We start from the raw sequence: 25,526 nt of genomic DNA on the forward strand, positions 1-25,526 counted from the left end.
AGTTGGAATCCACTCAAGAGTGTGGTTTGGGATTTTCCGATCTGAGGGGTAGGTTCAGGAGACCAGGAGACTTTCCCAAGGTCTCCTGCAGGTAGATGGCAGAGCCCAAGCCCCAGACCCTATCCTGAGCTCCTCCACTCTCCACTTCTCCCACTGTCCCGTCAGGGCTCCAAACCTAGACAGTCTGTGACCCAGGACGTTCCTGGGGTCCTCAAGGGGGCAGAGGCAGGAGGAGGATGAGGGAAGATCAGGTGCTAGACTGCCTGTGCTCCCATCTCTCAGGTGCGCCCCCCTCTCCACCTCTCTGCACCTCCATTCCCTCCACTAATAAACAAGGATGTGGTGGGAGTAGAATCGATAAATCAAGATGCTGGCACAGAGGCTGGGGAATGGATGGGTCGGTCTGCAGGAGTGTGACTGTGGACAGACTGAGTGGTGGAAAGGACTCTGAGGTCAGCCACCTTCGGATCAAGGGGCTGGACAGTGGCAAGGGATCTTTGCGTCAGCCCAGAGATCTGGCTACACTGGACTGTCTGTCTCAGAATGGTGATACTTGTCTGTCCTTGGCTGACCGGAGGGGAGGCGCCTCAGTTGGCTGCAGTTGGTAGCTTGTCCCTGAGGGCTGGGGCTCAGACTGGACAGGGGAGGGGCAGAGTGTCCAGGGCAGGACAGCTGGAAGGAGTGAGGTGCTCGAATGCCCAGTGTGTTCTGAAATCCTGAGCCCCTCCCAGCCCCAGGGAGTGACTCACAATCGGCCTATCGATGACCCTGGCGATTACACATTATGAGAGGGACATTGGATGCATTGTGTGGTCCCATTCTGGTCCAAAAACTAGGGAGGGAGTTCTGCTGGGAGACTCTGGGTAGAGGCCTCCTGGTTGTAAAGTAATTGAGGAGTGGGCATCGGGCCATCTTTCACCTCTGCTTGGAGCAGAGTGAGGCTGTGCTGCGTGCACCAGAGGCAGCCACCTTGTCGCCATGGGGACGTGGCTCACTCGGGGAATGGGAGAGAGCATGAAGGCCCAGGAGGAGGTTGTTGGGTTATAGAATTAGACCACCCCATTTCCGGGAAGCTGCGATCCCACGAGATAGCACGCTTGCTTTCTGGTTTCCGCCTGTCATCCTTGACGCCTCTGCTTATCTGTCAGAGGACACGAGCGTCCAGCAACCGGAGGACCGGAAGGCGCAAGTGCATGGCGATGATATATAACGATGATAGCGAAGTCATAGGGGATAGGAAAGATAGGAGAGAGACTGCAATAAAGGAGTCAGGCACCTTGTACGGTAGCATGCTCACCTCCGCGCCTCTAGGTGGACCACACGGAACTGGGAGAGGTGAGAGGGAAACTTTACGATCTCGGGACATTCATATGTAAGCCGAAGACAGGCATATTCACTAGTTACATGTCTCACGAGGTGGGTGGTGTCTGCATGAAGGTCCCTGAGCTCACAGGTGAGGAAACCTCACACCTGCACTGGGGGAAGGTATGAGGGGTCTTGGGTGAGACGTGGGAAGAGAGAAAAGGGGTCGCCCGATTCATAACAGCAGCAAAATGAGAGTTATGAAGTTGCAATGAAAATAATTTTATGGACTCTCTCACGCACTCACTCTCACTCTCTCACTCACTCACTCTCTCTCTCACTCTCTCTCACTCTCACTCACTCACTCTCTCACTCTCTCAATCACTCACTCACTCTCTCACTCTCTCTCACTCTCACTCACTCACTCTCTCACTCTCTCAATCACTCTCACTCAAGAAAAAAAAAAGAAAATCATTTTATGGCTGGGGAGTCACCACCACATGAGGAACTGTATGAAAGGGTCACGGCATTAGGAAGGTTGAGAACCACTGCTCTAGAGGGAGAGAGAATCAGCCATGTGCTCACTTGAAGGCAGCATGGCTGTGAGGGGAGAATCTGTGGGAATGATATTTAAAGCAGGATCAGGTACTTGGATTTTCCCTCTAATTTACCAAAGTGGAGGCTTTCCTACTGTGGGATACCAGCTTTCCAGATTCCCTTCTGTTATAAGTTAGGGAATACAGTCCTCGTCCTATTTCCCTCAGTGTTCGTTTCCCTCATAGTTCCCTTAGTGTTTGTTTCTCACACTTACTGCTGCCCAAAGCATCCTAACGGGCCTGCATCTGAGTACAGCGTCCTATCGATGACTGGGTCCATGTGCGTACCCAGCTCAGGGGTGGGGCTGGGCCAGGTCAGTGCACGCTTGTCCACGTGCAAGGAAGACCTCCTTCCCCAAGAGTCCAGGAATTAGAGCAGGAGAGAGTTCAGGTAAGTCATGCCCCAGAACCAACAATACCTCGCTTGCCCGAGGGTCTACCAGGTTCTACTCCTCACCCTGCAGGAGGCTTGAGGCTCAGGAATCAGCCCACTGCTCACTCCCTGCTCATTCTGGGCTTCATCAGACAGAGCCCAAGAGGATGTAACCAAACAGCCGAGGGAGGCTCCCTAACCTCACCTGTCGCACAGAGGAAGAGGCCAAGGGTCAAGACTATGGTTCGAGGAGTGGGCCTCGGGAGTCCTGTGTTAAACTAGAGAACCAAATTCATGGACACACATATGTCTATAGGAGAGAGTCTTATATAAAGGGTAACGTTACATTAAGAAAGCATCCCAACCCAGTCCAGTCCAAGGCCCTAATTCTAATATTAGTGCATAAGTCCTAAACCAATCTATAAATTCCTCTTCAGACTCATGAGGTGCATGCCATAATGCCAAATGCAGGATGATCACAGGTCAGTGGTTACAAAGTTTTGGGGATCCAGTGGCTGTAGAAGCATCTCAGCACAGGCAGGGGTTTCCACGTGACTCCTCTAGTTCCCAGGGCACAGTGTCTGTCTGTCTGGTCAGTAGAGTGGCTCTCAGGGAGTGAACAGAGAATCTTTTCTGCCTCCAAAGAGGAAAAACAAGATTTCCCAGAATCCTCAGGAGAAAGCCCTGCCCACACAGAGGCCTCATTGGCTATGATCCGATTGACAGAGTAGACTCCACCCCTTCACTCTTAATCCTCTCAAGTCCCAAATGGACATCAGATTACGTGACTACCACAAGCCCCTTCCACACAGGTGTGAGAACAAAGTGACATGGCAGGGACCTTTTGGAAACTGCAAAGTGCTGTCCACTTGTCAGGTACTCATGACAACATAATTCCGGGTCCTATTTCAGGGCAGGTACTTAATTGATAGATGTCAGTTCACGAGTGAGTAAATGAATGAATGAGTGAGTATTAATTTTTTCATGAGGTGTATTATCAATCACCCCAAGACTTAGTAGCTGAAAATAACAGCACATATTACTTCATAGTTTGTGGATCCAGCACCTCCCCCCTGTCCCCTTCTCCCTTTCAAAGGCCTGAAGTGTCAGTCAATATTCTCAGTTGGTCCTGTCCATAGCCTCTCTGGGCAGGACAGTTGCCCACTCCAGGGCCACAAGAAGAGACCAAGAGGGGTCCTGCCCATGGTGGCCTGCTGCCGGCTAGTGGCACAGTCAGGACACACGTCCAGGTCTGCGTGATCCCAGATGGGGAGCCGGCTCCCAGGGGCCTTTCCTCTCTGTGAGAGGAATCACGAGGGTCTCCTCCCGTGGACAGGCGCGGATGGGTGAAGAGAGAAGATGAGGAAGACCAGGAGGAGGAGGGGCTGGAGTGGTGCTGTGTGCTCCTGACTGTTGCCGCTCGGGACACCGAGCCATCGTGGGCCAGACGGGTCAGGAGCGTCCATGTGTGGAAAGACTGCCCTCCCACCAACTAGTTCACGTGATGAGCCAGACCCCTCGTGGTCTGCCCCGCAAATGCCTTCCCAGTCTAGGGAGGTGTGCCCCAGCCCCAGCCCCAGCCCCAGCCCCAGCCCCAGCCCCAGCCCCAGCCCCAGCCCCAGCCCCAGCCCCAGCCCCAGCCCCGGCCTCAGCCCCAGCCCAGGCCCAGGCCAGGCGGGAAGCTCAGCTCCCACCCACATACCAAGAACTCAGCCCCCCCTTGCAGAACATCTGGAGCACCCTGCTACAATGGTCACCAAGGCACACAGCCTCCTTCCCCCGCTTCCTGGCTCTGGGCAAGAGAGTGCAGAATGTCCCCAGCTCTTCCCCAAGCCCGCCCCCCCACCCCCCTACCATGGCCGCCTCTCCCTCAAGGGTAGCTATTACAGCTGTGGCAGGAACTAGCTCATTAGTGACTGCAACCCCCTCTCCACAGTGGTCCCTGTGCCTTGCCCCCCTCCTCTCTGCTTCCCCCTAGTCTACACCCACTCGGCTCCACCTCCCCTCTCCCCTCTCTTGTCCCCTCAGAGTCTGCCCCTCTAAGCTGACACCCCTCCTTTTGCCTGTGGGGCAACTGAGGTTCCGAGAACAGATCACCCTGGTGACGATAAGTCATGCCCCTGAATGGTGCACACAAGAAACGTTGGAGAGGGCAAAGATTTTGTTCCCTTGAGTCTGCTTACCACCATAACAAGAGATCGATTCGCAGCAGGGCAAGGAAGGCAGGAAGAGATCACTGCCAAGATGAAATGAGCGGACAAGGAGGAAGCACCCAGTCAAATCAAGTCCTTCCTGCTGTGTCCCCTCCACCCTCTCCTCTCTCTGCCCACCTGTCTCTTTACCTCTTTGTTCCCCTCCCTCCCTGGGACCTCTCCACTGACTGAGCCCCAAGGAAGCCTTTCTCCCTCCTCCACCCTGCCACCCCTGCTGCCCCACAGCCGCCCCTCCTTCTAGCACCCCCTGGGTAAGTGGGTGGTGAATAGGGAGTACTGGACTGAGTTAAAGTTTATTGCGCCAACCTGGCCAACAAACACATGTGGGGTTGTAGGATTATAAAGAGACTTCCCCAGCTTTGTGGCCCCCAAAGATATGCCAAACATTAGAGGCTGTTTGCCAGCATATGGTGGGAGGCCAGATGCTTAGAGATGTCCTCCCTGAAGGCAGTCAGTTACCAGTCTACTGACTGGTCCCACCACAGGTAGTGCCCCTCCCTGCTGTTAAGGACATGGGCTCCTTCTCCCTAAAGGCTTTTGACCATTGGTCTGGTCCCTGTAGGTGGGGTTTACACCCTACTGATAATGGTTTCTATGGAGATCCAGAGAACTGGTCAAACCTGCTCAGTGACATCCAAAGTTAGGTTGCCATCCTGAATCTAGGATCCGCCCTTCTTGTCACACGTGTGCCTCCAGTCCCTCCTCTTCCTATTGCGTGTATGTCCCTAGGGTGCCCCCTCTCATTGCTGTATAACCTATAGTGCAACCCCTTCCTGTGACGTATGACTTTACCTATAATTAGTGGGCTTGCACTCCCCCCAAAGGTATATAGGCCTGGATAGCAATAAAGAGCTCTCTGGGCCTCTCATAGGCTCCCCCTCTCCTCTCCTGTCCTCGCTCCCCTGTTCCCTTTCCCCTTGTCCTCCTTCTCCTCCCCCTCTCTCCACATGGACCACCAAGGGGGGCTGAGGTGAGCATGCTACCATGAAATGTGTCTGACTCCATTATTTCAATCTCTCTTTTACTTCTCATGCTCTCTAGGACTTTACTATAATCTCTCTCTATATTAACCATACAATTGCGCCTATTGCATCCACGATTAGTTGTGGGGAGCTGGCATTTCTATCACATGGGGTTAATTGAAGGGCAGAGAAATAAATGGCTTGGTGAGCCTCACCTTTCTAGTTCTTGGGTCTCTTGCTTTCTGATGGTCGGACCAGGGTGCAGCTGCCTTAGCCAGTTCTTTGCTTCAGCTGGCAAGGTTCACTTCCTGCAAGACATCCCTGAGGAGAAGCCACATGGACCTACCCCGATGCAGCCCTGGGTGCTGGAGCAGCCCCATGGAGACCCCTGCCAGCGCTGAGATGCTTACACAATGACTCGGCTTTCCTCCTGCAGTCAGCATCATTGCATGTGTTTTGTGAGATGGAGGAGGATTTTGTGGTTTGGTGTCAGACAAATGGGCTAATATTGGACTTGTGGGCTTGGGCAGTACTGGGTTGGGATATTTTCTTGATGTGCACTTAACCTTTATATAAAACTCTCTCTTATACATCTGAGTTTCTGTGGATTTGTTTCTCTAATGTACCCAGACTAACACATGGACATCAGGTGGGCATTGAATTGGAAGCAGTGGGCAGCAGGCAGCAAGTGGTAGACACTAAGTAGTGGGCAGTGGGAGGTAAGCAGGAACTCGTGGGCAATGAACAGAGTAGTGATCAGTGGGCATCAGGCAGGGAGTAGTGGCCATCAGGCCGTGGGCGGCAAACAGGGAGCAGCCGGTGGGTAGAGCCGCAGAAATGGAAAGCTGGTGGCCAGCCTCTCCCCAGTGTCCAGCCTCTGTTCTGCTCTGCAAGCCAGGGACACTGCCTGTTGCCAGCCTGTCACTTGGCCACCGAGCGTCTCGGAAGGGGAACGGCCCTTTAATTAGGATATGATAAGGACTGGGGCCGTGGCAGCTTCTCACTAGAACTGCCGGCAGCAATCCCGGAACCGCCCGGAGATGGACAGAGCCTGTGTTACATCCTGCCAGTCCTCTGCTCACCAAGGGGCTCACCTCCAGATGAGATTCCTTTCTCCTTGAAGAAGCCCGCGTGCTCTCACGCTCTCTTCTCCTCTTCTTTATCTTTTGTAACCCCTCCCCTGATTGTCAGCAAGGAAAACGTTTACTGGGACGGGTTCATTGTTTTCAGATTCAGTTGGGCCCAGAGAGAGATCTCGTTCTCAGCTAAGCCGCAACCTGACAGTCTGCCTAGCAGGGTTCTGCTTCGGATCACTTTCCGTCACGGTGACAAGCAGGACAATCACAAACACGAGTTGAACAGGTACATGGATGCACTCATCGACCCTCTCCTAACCCTGCCATGCCCAGGTCCCCATGCCTCCTTCACAAAGGTGAGGACTGATATAGTTAAAGTTTATTGTGCCAATCTGGCCAATAAACACATGTGGGGTTAATTGAAGGACAGAGAGATAAATGGCTCGGTGAGCCTCACCTTTCTAGTTCTCGGATCTTTTGCTTTCTGATGGTCCAATCAGGGTGCAGCTGCCTTAGCCAGTTCCCTGCTTCAGCTTGCAAGGCTCACTTCCTGCAGGACATCCCCAAGGAGAAGCCTCATGAACCTACCCCGATGCAGACCTGGGTTCTGGAGCAGCCCTGTGGAGAACCCTGCTAGTGCTGAGATGCTTACATATTCACTGACTTGGCTTTCCTCCTGCAGTCGGCATCATTGCGTGTGTTTTGTGAGACGAAGGAGGACTTTGTGGATTAGTGTCGGACATATGGGTTCATGTTGGACTTGTGGGCTTGGGCAGCACTGGATCAGAATGTTTTCTTGATGTGCGTTTAACTTTTATATAAAATTCTCTCTTATACATGAACTTCTGTGGATTTGTTTCTCTAAATTATCCAGTCTAACACAAGAACTCTGGAAGCCGGAGCAGTAGCAACATTTCCCAAGGCGGCCCCGCTGGTGATTGGGGAGGAAGGATGAGAACTTGGGAGTCTGCGGCTGTCCATTCACTACTCAACACGGGTTGGGTTCCCAAGAGAAGGCCATGCTTGGTGAGAAGAGATAAGACTCTGACTCTTGGTCTTCTAATCTTTAAAATAGAGCAACCACATCCTCCCTGCCATGTAAGCTGGGCTGTGTGAGCATTCTTTGGAAAGAAAAGACAGGAAAACACTGTTATTTGCCAAGATCTCACCTGGACGTTCCTTAGCCAAGGGCTCAGGCTTTGAGGAGGGGGCTTGGTAAGGTGTAGAGACTAGGGGGCTCAGGGAGATAACAGGATCCAAACACCCACCAAGAGTTGTCTGAAGACTACATCATGCCCTGCACAGCCATCAGCTACATTTCCACCCCCTCAAATATGATTGATGCCATCTGGACAAATAGATAACAGATTCCTTTCAAAGGTGGCTGATGCCCGAGACGATATAAGTCACTGGATGTTTCTCCAGTGGTGGCTTTTAAATGCAAGATCCTTTCCGGGTTGGAGAAGGTTGGAGAAGAACAATGGAGTCCTGTCTTAACCAAACAGTTAAGACCGCAAAATGGACCCAAAGGCCTGACAGTTTACTTCTGAAAGAGCACAGCCACTGAACACCGATGGAGCACGGCTGTGCTCCGACACAGACGGAGTTGGCACAAGTCAGAAGCAAATCAAAACCAAGTGGTTCTTTGTAAAAGGGCCTGTATCCTGGAGTTCCAGGAAGATGGCAGACACACGGCTCGGTCCGCTCTGACAAAGGCATAAGAGACCAAGTAAAAGAGCTGTGGTCGATAATCCTGGACTCCTGGGATTCAGAGGGACAGAGAGACAAGCAGACTGAACAGGGACTCAGAAAAGAAACCAAACCAAAGTAGCGAGAAAAATGTGTAGAGTGGGTGAACCGACCACGGGCTCGATGCCACCGTTGTGAACTCCTGCAAACGGCTTCCCATCAGAACAGCGACCCAACAGTAGGCTTCCTTCTCCCAGCCGGAGGTCATGACTATGGCCACATCGCCCGGCCACATTGACACTTCCTGCATCCTCATCCCAGGGCAAGGTCACCACTCACTCCTGTACCATGTGACCAGACAGACAGAGGCCAACACCAGCCCAGCCTGTCCTCAATGGTGCTATGCAAACAGTGAACCCAGACCTGACCACACATCCCCATCCTCCATCACACCCAGCCGAAGACAGGTGACGTGACTGCCTAAGAACACAACAATATATCATCACCGACTCCATACAAATACAAAAGTTCTACAACGTCTCAAAGACTTGAACTGAAGATAACTCCAGTTCAAGAAAGTCCAAGAGACCATCAAGTGGTTTAAGTTAATGACCAAAATATGGGGTGGGGGAGGGGGGGAGGCTTCAAAAACTTTGTGGGAAAAATCATCCTTTTCATTCTATTTTTCCACAAACCTTTTGAAGCCCCCTTTACACAGAGCCAGAAAACCTTCCTGGGGAAGAAATGGTAGTGGAACTACCAGATGAGAAGTTCACAAGCACGGACTGAGAAAATGATTGAGAAAGCTGCAGATGAAATCCAAGAAAACAGACAGACCTTTAGAAGAAATCAGGAAGACACCAGACGAATAAACTGACACCATTGATGAGATTTTTTAAAAAAGTATACAAAGCCAGCACTTAGAAATCCAGCAGATTAATCCTGATAGTCCAAGAAGAAAAAATGCGTTGAGCGGGCAAAGGAGTGAAATAGAAGACAGAATCAGTAAGACTGAAGACAAATCTCTCAAGATTAATCTCCTAGAGTGAAAATCAGGGGAAATGATGAAAGAAAAGAAAAAGAAAAACACCTAGGAATTATGAGGGAGAACATCAAGAGGAATAGCTCTTGTGATTCTAGAACAGGAAAAAGTCAAAAAGGCAAACAAACAAACAAAAAAAGAGAAAAAGTCAAAAAGGCACAGAGAACATTCGTGAAGAATTGCTGGAAGAAAACTTTTCTAGTATGAAAGATGAGAAGATGTGCATTCTAGAAGCTGAACAACCTCAAACAGGATAGACAGTCCCTCCAAAATGATCAGGGACGATCATAATTAAACTTTACTAAACCCGAGACAAGGAAAGAATCTTGGAGCAGCTCAGAAAAAACAACACCTCACCTACCTCAGAGACCAATAGCCTCTGATCTCTCGACAGAAACCGTGCAAAAGGATGCAATCAGACACCATATATACGTGTGCTTTGAAAAGCTCGTGGGAAGATGGAATAAAAAAAGACAATGGGATGTTTCCATAAACATTTTGAAGTCCCCTTATATCAAACTCTGGAAGAAATTTTTTAAAATGCCTACTAAGAATTATATACCCAGTGTGGTAGTTACATAATTTCCCATCAACTCGAAGATATATACGCGTGCAGAGATGGTATTCAACCTGTCAGTCTGGGCACAGCCTGATGGTCCCTCATTGTGGGAGTGGCTTTCTCATAAGGAGGGCCCTGGGGACCTCCCCACCCCTCTCCGCCTTGAGCTTGATGCTTTCTGGACACCCAGAAAGCTGCCAGAGACCAGCGATGTTTCCATCAACCGTGCATCCATACGACTTTGCACCAACCACCCTGCGGTCTTCCTGTAAGATGTATTCTGCATCAGTGCGTGTGGTTGTGTGAGTCCGAGCAGGGATTATAGACTAGTAACCGATTTATGGACTTGAGTTGGACTGGGCCGGGAGCCTTTCTTGATATATAATTAGTCCTTGATAGAAAGCTCTTCTTTACACACAGATGAGAGTCACTGGATTTGCTCCTCTCGTCAACCCGGCCTAACACACCCAGCAGAGGTGTCCCTCAAATATAACTGCAACATCACGGCATTTCCAAATAAACAGAAATTAAACGGATTTCTAAAATTCAGACAAACCTTCCAAGAAACACTAAAGGGGGTTCTGTGGACGGAGAAACAGCAGTAGACAACAATCTGAGGTTAACATACAATGACACCATCATCCCAATGTCAACCTCGATAGAGAAGCGTCGAAGGAAAACCAACCCACAAGACTGAAAATAAGCAGCCGGAGCTTCAGCTTGTCAATGAAGATAACGACCAAGTGGAAGAGCGACTATAGAGCGTGCAGACAGAATTCCAAATGGAGAGGGAGTTGAGTCAGTTTCATGGTAGAACAGACTGTTTTACACTTGGGAAGAAATTCATAAATTAGGGGGTAATCTCCAAGAAAACGAACAACCCTTCTCATTAAAAATAAAGAGGAAAATCATAAAAATCTAACGCTAAAGCAACAGTAACAAAAAACTACTTAAATCACCAATAAAATGACCTTGGCCTAGAAATCATGTAGACACAGAAAGCAGCAGCAGCACGGCACACATACTCTCAGGCAACGACAGTGATGACTCACGACTATTGACAACGACACCTGGCTATAAATGGACTCAGGGTACCAGTCAAGAGGCAGAGGGTGACAGAACGGATAATTAAACAGGACCCAAGACTACAAGAGTCAAGCCTTAGACATACAGACAAAAACAGGCTAAAAACTAAAGGAGTGGGTGAGGCATCCCAAGCAAATGGCAATCCAACAAAAGCAGAAAAGGTAATAGTGATTTCCAGTAAAATAGGCTTTTAGGCAAAATTTAACGTAAGCAACAAGGACAGACATACACAAGAAGGTACTGCCCTGCCCCAATGGAATTTTTTTCAAAGCTATGTATTTATTTATTTTACAAAATAATCTTATCAAAGTACTCTCCATTATAATTAATACATTTGTCAAATCTGCAATTCCATTCTTGGAAACAGTTTTCAAACTCATCTGTTTGGATGGCTGACAGCACCTCCCTCGTTTTTTCTTCACCTCTTCTATGTCATCAAATTGCTGTCCTTCCTTGTTCCCCTGCATTCTCGGAAACAAAAAGAAGTTTCACGGAGTGAGGTCAGGTGCGTGGGGCAAGAGAGACAAGCCATTTTTTTTAGCCAAAAGCTGGCACACCGAGGTGGCTGAGTGAGCAGGTGCATTGTCATGGTGGCAAAACCAGTTCTGTGCACCACAAATCAGGCCATTTACGCAATCTTTTCAGAACCTCTAAATATACATAGAAAGTCTGAGTGAGCAGGTGCATTGTCATGGTGGCAAAACCAGTTCTGTGCACCACAAATCAGGCCATTTACGCAATCTTTTCAGAACCTCTAAATATACATAGAAAGTTTGACCTGGTGGAATGAACTCCAAGTGCACTATGCCCCTCACATCAGAAACAAGCAAGCAAGGAAACAAACAAACAAACAAAAATTTTCTTGATCTTTGATTTCACTTGAGTTTTTTTGGGTGAGGTGGTGTTGGAGTCTTCTGCTGACTTGATTGATGTTTGCTTTTGGGGTGGTAAGAACAGCACCATGTCTTGTCACCAGTAATGACCTTGGGGGAAATTCTGGGTCACTGGGGAGCTGTTCTTTCAAAGCACAGCATGTTTCCACTTGACGCTCTTTTTCCTGTCAGTCAGAACCCCAGGCACAAATTTCACAGTGACCCTTCTCATCACCAAATCGTCCGTCAAAATGTGCTGAACCGAGCTCCAAGACGGTCCAGATCACGTCCCCGTCTCTTCAGTGCTCCGCCGTCGTCGGTCTTCGAGCAAAATGCACAAATTTTGTGGACGCTTTAGTCTGTTCAGGAAGATGCTGGGCGTCCAGAATGAGGTTTGTCATCAATTGTCATCTCGCCATTTTGGAAACGAGAAAACCACTCATACACTTGAGTTTTTCCATAGCACTGTTCTTGTAAGCCATGTTCAACATCACAACAATTTCTGTGGCGTTTTCCCCAAGCAGGAAACAAAAATTCGCAGCCAAATGGTGTTCTATTAAATCGTCCATAACAACAACAACAAAGACAAAGACAAAGACAAAAACGAGTTTTGAGCGAAAGTGCTTTTACAAAAAATATTCACTGTGACCAGAGAGAACCTTCCCAGGTGAAGCCACTGGGTGCACAAACTCAGGGAGTTGCTGGATGCTCACCTAGTGGGGAAACATGTGTACTACCAAAGCTCCGCTGTGTGGGCTTTTTTCTGTGTGTGTGTGACCCTCCTCATATACTAAGGGGTGGTGGGCGGCGGCGGCTGTGTCTTGGTTTAGCAGGCAACACAGCAGGCGGCTGACTCAAGTCCAAAGAACTGGACGTCAGAGATGAGCCAGGTGCAAGATGCAGACCAGCGAAAAGCAAGGGAGCTTTTCCACAGCATCCACCTATATTGCAAGCAGGCCACATCTGAAGAAGACCTCAGGATGGAAGGAAGGATTACACGCTTTAAAACTGCCAACCCAAGGGGATGGGAGGAAGAAAGAGCTGGGGCTCGGGGGGCGGGGGGGAGGGCATTGGAAGACCTGGTGCTGGGTTTTAACTTGCACCAAAGCAGGTGGGAGCCTAGCACCTGTAGATGGGGAAGCCCAAAGTCCTGGGGCTCTGCTAGCCCCTGATTCTAGAAGCCAGCTAAGCTGTGGAGGGGAGCCAGACCAGGCGCCAGACAGCCCGTGACAGCGCAAGGCTCCCCCAGGGGTCACAAAGGAAGGCCTCGGGGCGAGAGGAGAGTTTCTGCTTTGCTTTGTCACTAGACGCTGCTTTTCCCCTTTGGTGGAGAAGACCTCAGGTTATCACATGAACACACACGTGCATTTTAAAGAGCACGGTCATATGTGACAAAAGTATAGGAAAAAACATACCAATGGCCTGAAAATTTGACGGAATAGCGACTGTTAGCACGGCCGTGTGTGCTTCATTTATTTGCTCAACAAATATGGCTCCCCGGAGCCAGGCCTTTGGGGACAGCTGAGCCATGTCCCCACCTCTGGGGTCTGTGACTAACAGCCAGACAGACTTGGGCAGCCTGATGGGCGTGGTGCGTGGTGCTGTGAACGCAGGAACTGGGGGGTTAAGGTCAAGGGAGCTGGATGTGAACACACTAACTCAGGCTCAGGATTTGACATTTTTGGTATACTGCTCCCTCCCTTTGGGGAAAGTTGTAAGTGCAGCTGTGGTGAGATAGGGTACACCAGGCAGAGGGGCCCTACCTGCGTCGAGGCCTGGCACCCCCCTGCCCTTCAGGCTAGACCCTGGCACAAATGCCTGCTCTCCTATAGGAACTTCTGACCTAGTGTCCAGTTCCTCCGGTCTTCTTGTCCACCGCAGCCTGGACTGAAGCCTCACACCACCCTCGATGGCCCAGACCGGAGGTAGAGTGAGTAATTAAGGAGGAAGTCTCAGGTCACCTAGCCTTCCTGCCTCACTCAGTTCAGAGGGCACGGGCTTGGCTGTGATGCTTAGCAATGTCAGATGAAGACCAAAGTTCAAGCCAGTTCTCTGATCTCCTGTGTTGCTGCTGACGGCTGTCACCTGGGTCCCCCCTACACCAGCTGGGTCTGGAGAAGGCTGGGCTGAGCTGGCTGGGGAGACTCTGACGTATCCCACGGCACAGCCAAGCTTGCTAGAGACGTCATATCTCCGGAGAGGCCCCTACTGATGCTGCTCAATGGCCTTGTTGATCTCGGCAGACAGAGGAGGCTGTGGATCTGCCTTACTCTTCCGTATGTCTTGAGTTGGAAGACCTGCCTCTCAGTGAATCTCTTTTCTTTCTTCCAAATTTTAGCTATTTATTGTGTCAAGTGAAGATTGATCGAGCAGACCATAGTTATAATTTCAACCCTTCATTCACATTCTGATTCAACTCCTCCATCACCCTCTCCTCAATGAAGTGACATTTGCTCCCACGTCCTCCCTGCCCATCCTCATTCTGTCCCTCCTTCTTGCTGGACCCTCTGAACTTGGCCCTGGGGTAGATGCTGGCCTTCGGATCTTCATGGGTTGATTATTGTAGCACAGGCCTGAGGCCAGTTTCAGGCCTGGAGGGTGGCTAAGGGCCATGTTCCCACAGATCCCATCAGTCTCGATCGGAGCAGCAAGCCTGATCTTTTAAAAAAAAATGGGGTTGCGTTCTGTTCCACATGCTTTCCCCACTCTGTCCAGGACCTTCAAAGGTGAGTCTACTCAGAACACTCAGTCGTGCAGCTGGGCACCATCTACTCCTTCTGGACTCTGGGTCGTGGAGGCCGATGTGCGCATGGTCAGTGAGTCCACTGGTCTGATGCCTTCCTTGTGACTTTTGATGGTCCTCAGTGGCTGCAACCCACAAGCCTGTCCATGGACGAGCAGATGAGTGGTCTGCCTGGGCACCCCTGTGTTGACATTCCACTCTCTTGTCCAGGCTCACGGTGAGCTAGAATGGGATCGGGATTCCCAGGCTTGGTTTGGGGTTTGTGTATCCTCTGGTTTGTGGATGAACGGAACCAAAGCACACAAAGCGCTTGACTTTCTGTCCAGCCAGGCAGGTACTAGGTGCCCACGCCAAAGCCTGTCTGCTTTGGCAATCACCGGGGGAGTTACAGCAGTCATGATTAGATTGGTCTGCTTGCCCCAGAGCCTGGCACAGGCCTTGCACACAGTCAAAGCAAACACCAAACTCACTGCCACCCAGTCAGTGCCCATGCACAGCCACCCTCTAGGACAGCACAGAACTGCCCTGTGTGTTTCCGAGACTGTAACTCTGGACCGGAGGAGAGAGCCCCGCCTTTCTCTCGCAGAGCAGGCCTGGCAGTGTAGTGGATGTTCATTGAGCAGAGGTCCACAAGAAAGCAGCTCGAGGCCATCAGTCGCCACCTTTGCGCCGGCTGGTTCTTGTCCAAGATGCAGGGGGCATCAAAGCCTCGGGGGGCAATAGGCCAGATGGTGACTCTGTTTTGCCCTGAAGGTGTGGTGTGGAGACAGGCTGTGTGTGTGTGTGCCCCCTGGACGTGAGAGTGCAGTGGACAGAGGTCCGAGGTGCTGTGCTTGAATCAGGAGATTCATCTCGCTGGCGGGTTGGCTTGAGAAACGAGTTTCGATTTCCAGTTGCCTGTGATGTATGGGGCTCTCCCTTCGGGGCTGCGGGCGGGCGGGGAGCTGCTAAGCCCGGTGCTGGTGCTGTCTCTGCAGCTGGCTCAGTGGTGGCCAGAGCCGCACCGGGGGTGGGGTGGGGTGGGGCTCTGGAGAGGCAGATCCTAGGAATCTCCTGACTGGGTGATGGGGTGTTGTGGCTGAAAGGTACCAGAGAAGAGCAGTCAGGGGTGCCTCTGTCTTGATTCTGCTGGGGGTTGAGATTTGGGGAGCTGAGCTTCTTTTGGGAAACTGAGAATGCTAGCCCTTGGGTGTCACTAGAAAGATAGAATGTGCCCATTAGGAGCACGCATGCGCACATGCACACACACACACACACACACCTCCCTCTCTCACACACGCTCACACATGCTCACACATGTTCACACACACACACACACGCTCACACTAGCTCACACACACTCATACACTTATACACATGTTCAAACTCACACACACTCATATACACTCTCACACTCTCACCCCCACCCATGCTTACACATATTCACACTCACACACACACTCACACATACTCGCTCACACTCACATACTCACACATGCACACACACACTATAACATGGTCCACTCAATATTTGGAACACATTCAAACTAAACGAGTCCTTGTTTATCTCAAATGAAGCTGAACTGGGTATCCTGCCCAGACCTCCCCAGACCCACTTGTGGCCCTCGCGTGACCTGGGGGAGGGCTCACCTCCCTGCTCTGATCCGCAGTCCCTCCCCCCTGCAGCGGCCACTGCCCTGGCAGCAGGCTGTGAAGGCAAGGCTGTGTGGACAGGCGGCTCAGTCACGCGCCCTGGCTGCGTTCCCTCAGTTGGCACAAAGGTATGATAATAGTACTTCCCTGGAAGGGTTACTGTTAGGGTTCAGCAGCGTCAACCCCCCCACCCACAAAGTGCTTATTCTAGGGCACAAAGTCAGTGACCTGCAAGATTCAGGTATTGTTGCTGTGACCGCCATCCCATCATCCTCACTGATGGTCCCCAGGAAGCAGTGGCTTCTTAGGCTGATTCCTTCTTCTTAGCCATTTTCACTTTAGTATGAATTAGCCAATGGATCCTTCTCCCGGTAGGTCGCCCGGGGCTGTGGGCTTCAAGGAGGCGTGATGGGGAACGAGAGCAGCGAGGAGACACTGGAGATCAGGAGCCCACCCCCTTTGGAGAGGCCGGGCAGAGGAGAGGGAGCCCTGGATAAGGAGTCAGGGGGGTGTACTGTCATGGTCCCAGCTCCCCTGGACACCCGGCCCCCTGATGGCCTGGAGAAATGAGCAGAGCTGGGATTGCTGGACCCCTGAGCTGGACTGTGAGGAGCTTGGGCACCTCACAGGCATCTCAAACCTAACGTGTCCAAATCCGACTTCCCCCCTGAACCCAACCCTCCCACAACGGGGCCCGTGTCAGGATGGCAACTCCCCTGTCCAGGTGCTAGGGTCAAACTATGTTGGCCACCCCTGGCCTCGGCTCTTCCTTCTGTTCGCCATAGCCAAACCCTTCAGGAGGGAGTCTTGGGGCTCTACCTCAACCCAGCAACCCTCCGCTGCCCCCCACCCCGACTGCTACCTCCCTGACCTGCCTGGATTCTTACAGGGCCCCCCTCTCTGGTTCCATCTGCCCTTAAGATCTGAACGCACACCCTCCTCCTCCTGCAACCTGTCCTGACCAACACACACTGGGCTGGGCTGGGGGCAGCTCCTCAGGACATGCACATGGGACAGGATGGGCAGGGGGATCCAGGAGAGTGGGTTGGGCCATGGGAAGGGAGGTCAGCCTTGGATGGACCCTGGGGCTCTGAAACAGAACCCAGCCACAGGCCACAGCCACGCTTGAGTCCCTTTTCCTGCAAGAAACCATTTCTGGCACAACACTGAGCTTATCAGTGTCTGCAGGGTGGGGCCTCTTCAGGGAGGGGATGACAGGCCTCACAGCCCCACCCCTGCCTGCCTCACCAGTCCCCCCTTCATCTCCCCCAGCTCCTGCCCACGGTGCCCACACGCCAGCTCGGATCTTGGCAGGAAAGGCCAGCGCTGATTTTAATATAAATGAGCCTCTCCTCCTCACTCTCTGCGGCTCGAGCTGCCCTAAAAGGATAATTAATTGGAATGAAAACACGGACTCAGGCTCCTCGGAGCCGCTCCTCTTGGATAATTCACGATTCTCTCCCGCAGGGGCCCCTCCCTGCTGGGTGCCCTGCAGACTCTGCTGGCATTTCAGCTGCAGGGAGGTGTCCCGGGCTCTCTCTTCCTTTGGGAGCAGGGTCCCTGGGGACAGGCCAGGGCCCTGGAATGGCCACCGCAAGCCAGGGTCCCTGGCCCTGGGCAGGGGAGGGGCCAGGGATGCAGGCACTTTGTGGTCCTCTGCAGTTTGTCTTTGTCGGCCCCCTTCTCCATCCCCTGTCCCTCTCCATGGCTTCATCTCCTCCTCCTGCCTCTGTTCTCCAGGACTGCCTGCTATTGTGAGGTGCTGTCTAACCCGCTCCAACTCATAGCCACCTGACCCGAAGGGTAAGAGATGGAACCATCCCCGGGTCCTGCCACAACATCACAACTCACAGTGACCAACCCTAAGGGCAAGAGATGGAATCACCCTGCGGTCCTGCCCATGCAAACGGATCATGGCTTTAGCAATGTGACTTCTCTATCACCCCTTAATTTTTTACTGCAAAGCATCTGGGGGTTTCCATTTCAGATGGCTAACTTTGTATTCAGCTGTTTAAACTACGGATCGACCCCCCTACCCCCCACCCTCCATCCCCAATAGTTTACCTTGCCCCTGGCTTTTGGACTTCTCGTTTCCAGACTCATATCTTCCATTTCACTCATGTTAACACCTGTCTCCCCCTGGCAACAGCCCAGCCCCGCGCTTTCCCCTCTCTTCCTTGCCCTGCCCCGCCGCCCCAGCCATGGCAGCCCCCAAAGTCGGTTCCCTCTGGTACAAAAGTCTTGACCTTACTTTTTGGTAGTGTTTCCTTTTTTGTTGTTTTTTAAATTAAAGTTTACTTTTATTTTATTGGGGGTTCTTACAGCCCGTATCACAATCCATACATATATCCATTTTGTCAAACACATCTGTACATATGTGGTCATCATCTTTTTCAAAACATTTTCTTTCTACTTGAGCCCCTGGCATCAGGTCCTCATTTCTCCCCTCCCTCCCCTGTGCCCCCTTGATAATTTATAAATTGTTATTGTTATTTTTTCTCATGTCTCACATCGACTGCTGCCTCATTTCACCCACTTCTCTGCTGTCTGTTTCTGACAGTGGTCTCGGTCTCCTGCAGCCTTGGCCCTTCTGTGACTGCCTGGTTTCATGCTGCATGAAGTCCCTCAGGTCCACGCTCACCAGTGGTTGCTCTCTCTTAGGGACCTTCTTCAGGGCCAGGTTGATGGAAAAGCTGGGGGTGGGGGCGCAGATGGAACCCCCATCGGCAAAAGAACCCTTTCTGAATGCTCGGCCGCCACGAGTCATCTGAGATGCCTGCGGGCAGTTCTGCCCCGGAGTCTGTCTTGAAGTTGAATTTGTACATAAGTTAGAACAGGTAAGTGCAGTGCTTATCCGACGCCCGTTGGTTAAATATTTGTCTTACTCTATAGCGGACGGCGTGCCTTTCCCTTGCATCCAAAGCATCAAAGAAAGACTTCCAGATGCACTCTAACATACGCTACGGGAGCAACAGCAGCAATGATGTTTGGAAGGGCTTCCCAAAGGAGAGCCCGTTTGTCCCGATGAACCGCTGTTTGCATCTATCAATCGATTTTTCTATTACATAACTGGCTTCGCAGGGGTTGGCTCAGACTATGTGTTGGACATCGAAGTGAGACGTCCGTGACCCCGGGGACTGCCTGTTTCACTCTTCACATCAACCCGGGGACGCGGTGCAGTATCCTTGAGTGTCCCACAGGCGGCACAGAGAGCCATGCTGTTCGCCCAGAGTACCACAGCTGTTCAGATTCAGTGACAGAGGAAGGGCTCAGGCTGCAGGAGGGACCCCTGGGCCCTGGCCCCCGCTGTGGCTGGGATGCAGAGGCAGAGGGAAACCCCAGAGATGGGTCTTTTCCCATCAGACTGTCCCTCTCTCCCCAAAGTATTGTCCTTTAGTCCCCCTGCTCACAGCTACCACAAACTCCTTCCCACTCCCCGGCCTCCTCTGTCCACCCCCCTCTCCCGTCTCCCACAAATGACCCCAATCACAGCTGACCAGCCAGGCCAGCCCACAGGGAGGCAAAGGGGAAATCAGACGTGGTAAGGAACGAGAGTGCTCAAGTTAAACAGCCCTTGAGGATCCCCAGAAGTCCCTTCAGAATCGCCGAAGCCTCGGTGAGCCCTCGGCCCAATTAGCTTCCCTTCTTTCGAGCACCCTCATTCAGGGGGAAGGGTGGCCCCCACCCTCTCTGTGGGCGACAGGCCTGCTCTTCAGTAGGACTTACAGATTCGCTTAGAGGCCACGCGGGCCTTTCTTGTTTTCCAGAACAGACAGTGGTTGTCAGAGCTCAGGCACTGACCAAACCGGCTTTGGAGGCTCGCCTAGGAACCCCTCTCCCTTTACAGGCACCGTTTCTCTGCTCCCCCTCCCTCTGATGGTCTTGTGGGTAAACGCTGGGCTGCTCACCAAAAGATGGCTGTTCTTGTTTGGTGCCAGCCAGCCGGTTCCGACTCCTGCCGACCCCAGGTGGGACAGATGGGGACACCGCCCGGGCCTGCACCACCCCCCTGTTCTCATGTTGGGGCCTCTGGTTGCAGCGACTGTGTCCCTCGGCTTACGGGAGGCGCTGCCCTGCTCCTTTACCGAGCAGGAAGTCTCAGGGGCACCCCTCTCAGCCCCCTACCCCCAGGCAAGAGGACAGAGATAGCTCTTTATGCCCCCACCCTGTGGAGCTTATTATATAAACAGACCAAAGAGGCCGCACTAGGAGATGAGAATTCCTCCTTTTTTGCCTTTCCCCATCCATAAATGAGTGGGTTGAATTGGATGAGTCAAACTGCTTCTCGTCTCTGACTTTCTAGAAGGTTATACTCTATTGGGGCTACAGGATCTTGTGCTTGGAAATCCAGTTTGGGGCCAGGTGGGACCCACTGACATACCCCGCCCCCCACCCCAGCTTCTGTTCCCCAGGGCCCACCCGCAGACTCTTTCCTCTTTCCCAATGCAAGAGCAGGGCAGGTGGAGCCGGTGACAGCTTGAGGGTACTGCTATAATTAAAACTAAGTCTTACATCAATTCCACGCTGACACTTTCCCACCGAGTCAGGCTGACATCCCTGTCTCATAAGAATGCTTTGTCAAAGTAATTTTTCATAAAATAGGAAAGTTTTTTTCTTTTTTCCAAATCAGCAGAGTTTTACCAACCTGGGCAGTCCAAGGGTGATGGGGTGGGGGTGAGGGCTTGGAATGAGCTCCTGGCAGGGACTCCTGCCTGTGGGAGCTTGCTGGCCTGAGCTGGGATGCAGACTTAGCTCCAAGGGGTTGCCAGATCCCAATCTGATACCCAGGCTCAAGGTCTGCACACTTCTGTGGGATCAGAGTGAAGATGCATCGAGCTTGGGACTCTGGTCTGACCCAGAGGCGGAAGGGACTTGCCCAAGGTCTCACTTCCTGCAGGGAGGGCAGGATTGGAGCCATCTTACTCGAGATAGAAGAGGCAGTGGGCCAACTGTCATGGTGCCTTTTATTGCTTGTAAGTTAGGCATTTGCTATGGGCATTAGATGCAATCCTTTATGGAAAGGGTCCCAGGCAACGGCAGATACTCAATGGATGCTTGCTGAATGGGACACAGGGATGCAATTCTAGACCATGTGTCGAGCAGGGCAGAGAAGATGGGTTCAAGAGTCCTGGGCTCCGAGCCGGACTCTGTCATCTGCCTGCTGCAAGCTCCCGGGTCAGGAACTTCTGTGCTCTGGGCCTCTGTGTCCTCATGTGTAGTGGGGGGTCATAAGGCTTCTCCTGCCTTTCTTGAGGGTCCCTGGGAGGGTGATTGAAGAGCCTGACAGGAGTGCCCGTCGGAGCTGGTGCTTACAGAGAGCTGGTTATACAGCCGGCAGGGTATCCTGGGTGATCCCCCTTACACAGACGAGGAAACAGAGATGCAAAGGTGTTGAGAAACTTGCCTATGGTGACCGTCTGGCTCCAAGCTGTGTTCCTGACACCCCCAGCCCCCCCAACCACCACCACCACACTGCCTCTCTAGAAGGATCATAGGCCTTTAACCCAAAGGGTTTATGGTCTCCTGAACAAGGAAGGTGTCTTCAGGGCTTGTCCCCTTAAGGCCATCCTTCCCATTCAACAGAAGGGGACTAGGACTTGTGAGCAGCTGATGATGCAGTCCCTCCTTCCTCATCAGGCAGTGCCTTTGGAGGGAGCCTGGAGGGATGGCCAGGGAACCCTCTGGGTGCTGCAGGTGGGCTCATGTCTTTCTCCTCCGGCAGTGAACCTTTTTGTCCCACAGTCTGCTATCTGCAGTTGCTCCACGGGGAGGGACAAAGCTTCCTATTCCCGTCAAGAGTTACACTCTCGGGATCCCTCAGCGGCTGTTCTGCCCTGTCCTATAGGGCCACTCTGGCTGTGAGTTTGAGTTTGCCTGTGAGGAGAGCTTTCTCCTCCTGGACCCTGGAGAAGTCAGGCTGGAAATACCACCCACAGCCCCTGCCCCTCCCCGTGCCCCCCTCTTGGAGAACGGCTGCGCCTTCCCTCCTGGGAAGGTTCTGAGACCCGAGGCTCTGGACCAAGAAGCCCCAGAGATTCTGAAATCATCATAGGTGGCCTACAAGAGGGCTTGGGTGTCTGGCAACCCAGGCTGAATTTAGGATGAGTCCAGGTAGGAGTACAAGGGCCTTGGCAGAGATCCGAGCAGAGGAGGGGGGGGAGGGTGTCCACGGCAGGCACTCCAGCAGCCTTAGAGAGCTACTGTTGTAAGCATTCAGATATGGGAACTGAAGCCCAGAAAAGGCTGGGTCACACAGCAAGCCAGCTGCAGAGTTAGGACAAATCTGGGTCTTTGAAAATCCTGGAGGCTGCAACTTTTCCCTGTCCCCACATCAGCAACTAAAGGTGTGTGTAGGACAGGACCTGGAAGCCGGAGAAGGGGCCTCTTCCTTGTCTTGGGTTCTAGCTCCTTAGTGTGGCTATGACTTGAGAGGTCAACCCAAGACCTTGACAGCTGGAGTGGGGAATGAGGTTTATGGAGACATACAAAGTCATCTGCCAGCGAAAGCACACCTAGCCGCTGTCTGCTGCCTCTCCTCCAACGCGTGACCCAGGAAAAATCAAACCAAATTCACTGCCACTGAGTCCATGCCGATCCACCAGCAACCCTCTAGGACATGGTAGCACCGCCCCTGTGAGTTTCCAAGACGGTAGCTCTTGAAGGGGGTAGAAAGCTGTCATTCGAACTGCTGACCTTGTGGTTAGCAGCCCGGTGTGTAACCACTACGCCTGCAGTAATTCTGGCCTCCTCTGGCTTCTCCCTGGGGCGCTCTGGCGGTGCAGTGGCTGTGTGTTGTGCTGGGCTTTCTACTCCCTTGAACAGTTACAGTCTGGGAAACCCACAGAGGGAGGGTGGGTGGGTGTCTCTGTGAGTCAGCACTGACTACATGGCAGGGAGTTCTGGCTCCCTGGGCACCTGAGAGCTGTCCTTGGTGCTGACCAATCCCCCACTCTGTAGCATGATATGTCTCATCTGGCTTGGATTAACCTCGCTGCCATGGAATCGATGCTGACTCAGCGAGCCCCCTGGTAGGTTTCTGAGATGTTGACTGTTTACAGAAGCAGAAAGCCCAGTCTTTCTCCCAAGGAGCTGTTGGTGGTTTTGAACTGCCAACCATATGGATCGTAGCTCAACGCCTGAACACTACACCACTAGGGCTCCATTCTTGGCTTAAAATGCAAACCCAAGCTCAAAACGAAACTCGAAACTCAACACCAGTGCTGCTGCCAAAGCGACAGAAAGAAACGTCTTACAGTGTGTGGTAGCTGGCCATCATCAAAATATTTTCACTTTGAACCTCAAAAATAATTTTTGAGCAAAACGGAAGGTGGAACATAGGGGCCAACATGGCGGAGTCTCAGAGAGGGTAAGTGGGTTTCTTAAGGTCATCCAGCTTGAGAGTGAAGGACTCAGGACTTGAACCTGGTCCTCTGTCTCCCTGTTCTGATGTCCTTGCTTGGCTTCCATAAGACATGTGTGGCCAAGCTTGATCCTGGAAGAAATCCTGTGAGATTTTGCACTCTCCTTGGCTGGACACAGCCCCTCTGAGTCTGTACCCATCCCCAGGCCTCAGCCTGCTTCCTAGCACCTGTTGGGGTCCATGGATCACCTGATCTTGGCACATGCCCTTGCTAGGAGGGCAAGGGAGGGAGAGCAGCTATAACCCTCAGCCGAATTCCTGTCCCTTCCCCAACTTATCCTGGATATTGACAGCCTCCGGGACACCAGCCAGCAGCTCACATGCAGAGTGGCTGGGGACCCACGAGCTAGGCCAAGGAACCTTCCACGGGTGGAGAGTGGGTGTGGAGGAATGCAGGTGGGACTTCAGAGAAAGGAGACTGTGGGGGCAAGTGGGAGTCGGAGGGAGAGATGACCGCTACCCCTCCCCACCAGCACCAGAGGGGCATTCACTGTGGTCGGAGGGCACTGTCCCCTCAAGTCCCCACCCCCACCCCGCCCCCAGTGCATGTGGACCTTCTTTAGAAGCCACCTGCCAGGTCACAATAACACACAGGAGTCATGAGCCACGGCTCATTGCCCAGTAGCCTTTGCTTCAACCACTCTCAACGCTTCTTCTCCATTCGGGGTCTCATTTCCCAAGAAGGGGTTAGTGGAAAATTCCCAGGTTGCCATGGCGACCACTGTGTTGGTGGCCACGTGGCTGTGCGTGTGAAGGCATCTGGCCCACCTTTCTCCCTTTCATTGATCTCTTCCTTGACTTTCTTTCCCCTCAACTCTCCCTGCCATCTCTCCATCCAAGCAGAAGCGGGCAAGGACCAGGCTGACTAGGGTGGGTCATATCCCAGAGGATGATCGTGGGGGGCGGGAGGCAAAAGAATTGAGGAATTAGTGTGACTTCTCATTCAATCAGGTGATTAAAGGAAGGACCATCCCCACCCCACCCTTCATCCCACTATCTGTCATAAGTCCCCTTCCCCCGATTGCCACGGAGGAGGAGAAGGTGGGGGATTATTCCGGCTCTGCTCCTAGAAAACTTTAAAATGTGGTCGCTATGGAAACGGTTCTCCAGCAGTCGTGGAATGTGCCTGCGGGGAGGGGCTGAGTGACAGAGGAGTAGAAGACAGAAGGATGCTGGCATGAGATGCTCACTGGGGTCTGGCCAGGGGCTCTGCTGAGCATGAGAGAGTCAGGTGGTCTGGGCTGGAGGAAGTGCCTCCTTTGGATGTGAGCAGACTCGGGGTGTCTGGGGCCACTGGAAGGCTCACTGCACCCCCAAACCAGGCTCAAACCCAAGGAGCACTTACAGTGTGTGCGTGTGTGCAGGGTCTCTGTGGGGGGGGGGTGTTCCAAGACAGATCAGGACCACTGCCCTTAAAAGGCACTTTCAAAGCAGCTTGGGGGTGGGGGGAAATAAGGGGGACAACTGGGGAGGGATGCCACTTCCCTGGGGCTCACTCCATGGCCTGTAATCGACATCTTCTGTTTTGGATTCTGACATCACCCTGCTCCAAGAAAACATTTTCATCTCTGAAGGTCTAGGGAAGGCATGTGACTGGCCCATGGTCACACTGTCAGCCTGTGACAGAGCTGGGGTTGGAGAACCAGTCTGGCTGGCTCTCCATGGGGTACCCTCCGGCCAGGGTCTCCTCTGTGTCGGGGGCTGCGGGCTTCTTGTATTTATCATTCTTACTGTTTTGCAAGCCGGGGATTTTCATTTCCAGCTCACAGAGGAGGAAATTGAGACTAAGTGGCTGTATGAGATCAGGTTGACCAGAGGACATATCCCAGTGATTTATGTACATATTCATCGATGTCAGCGGTTCTTAACCTGTGGGTCACGACCCCTTTCAGGGTCAAACGACCCTTTCACCGGGTTCTCCCGATTCATAACAGTAGCAAAATTACAGTTATGAAGTATTG

The sequence above is a fragment of the Tenrec ecaudatus genome, chromosome 4 (assembly GCF_050624435.1).
Source record: "Tenrec ecaudatus isolate mTenEca1 chromosome 4, mTenEca1.hap1, whole genome shotgun sequence".
NCBI lineage: Eukaryota > Metazoa > Chordata > Mammalia > Afrosoricida > Tenrecidae > Tenrec > Tenrec ecaudatus.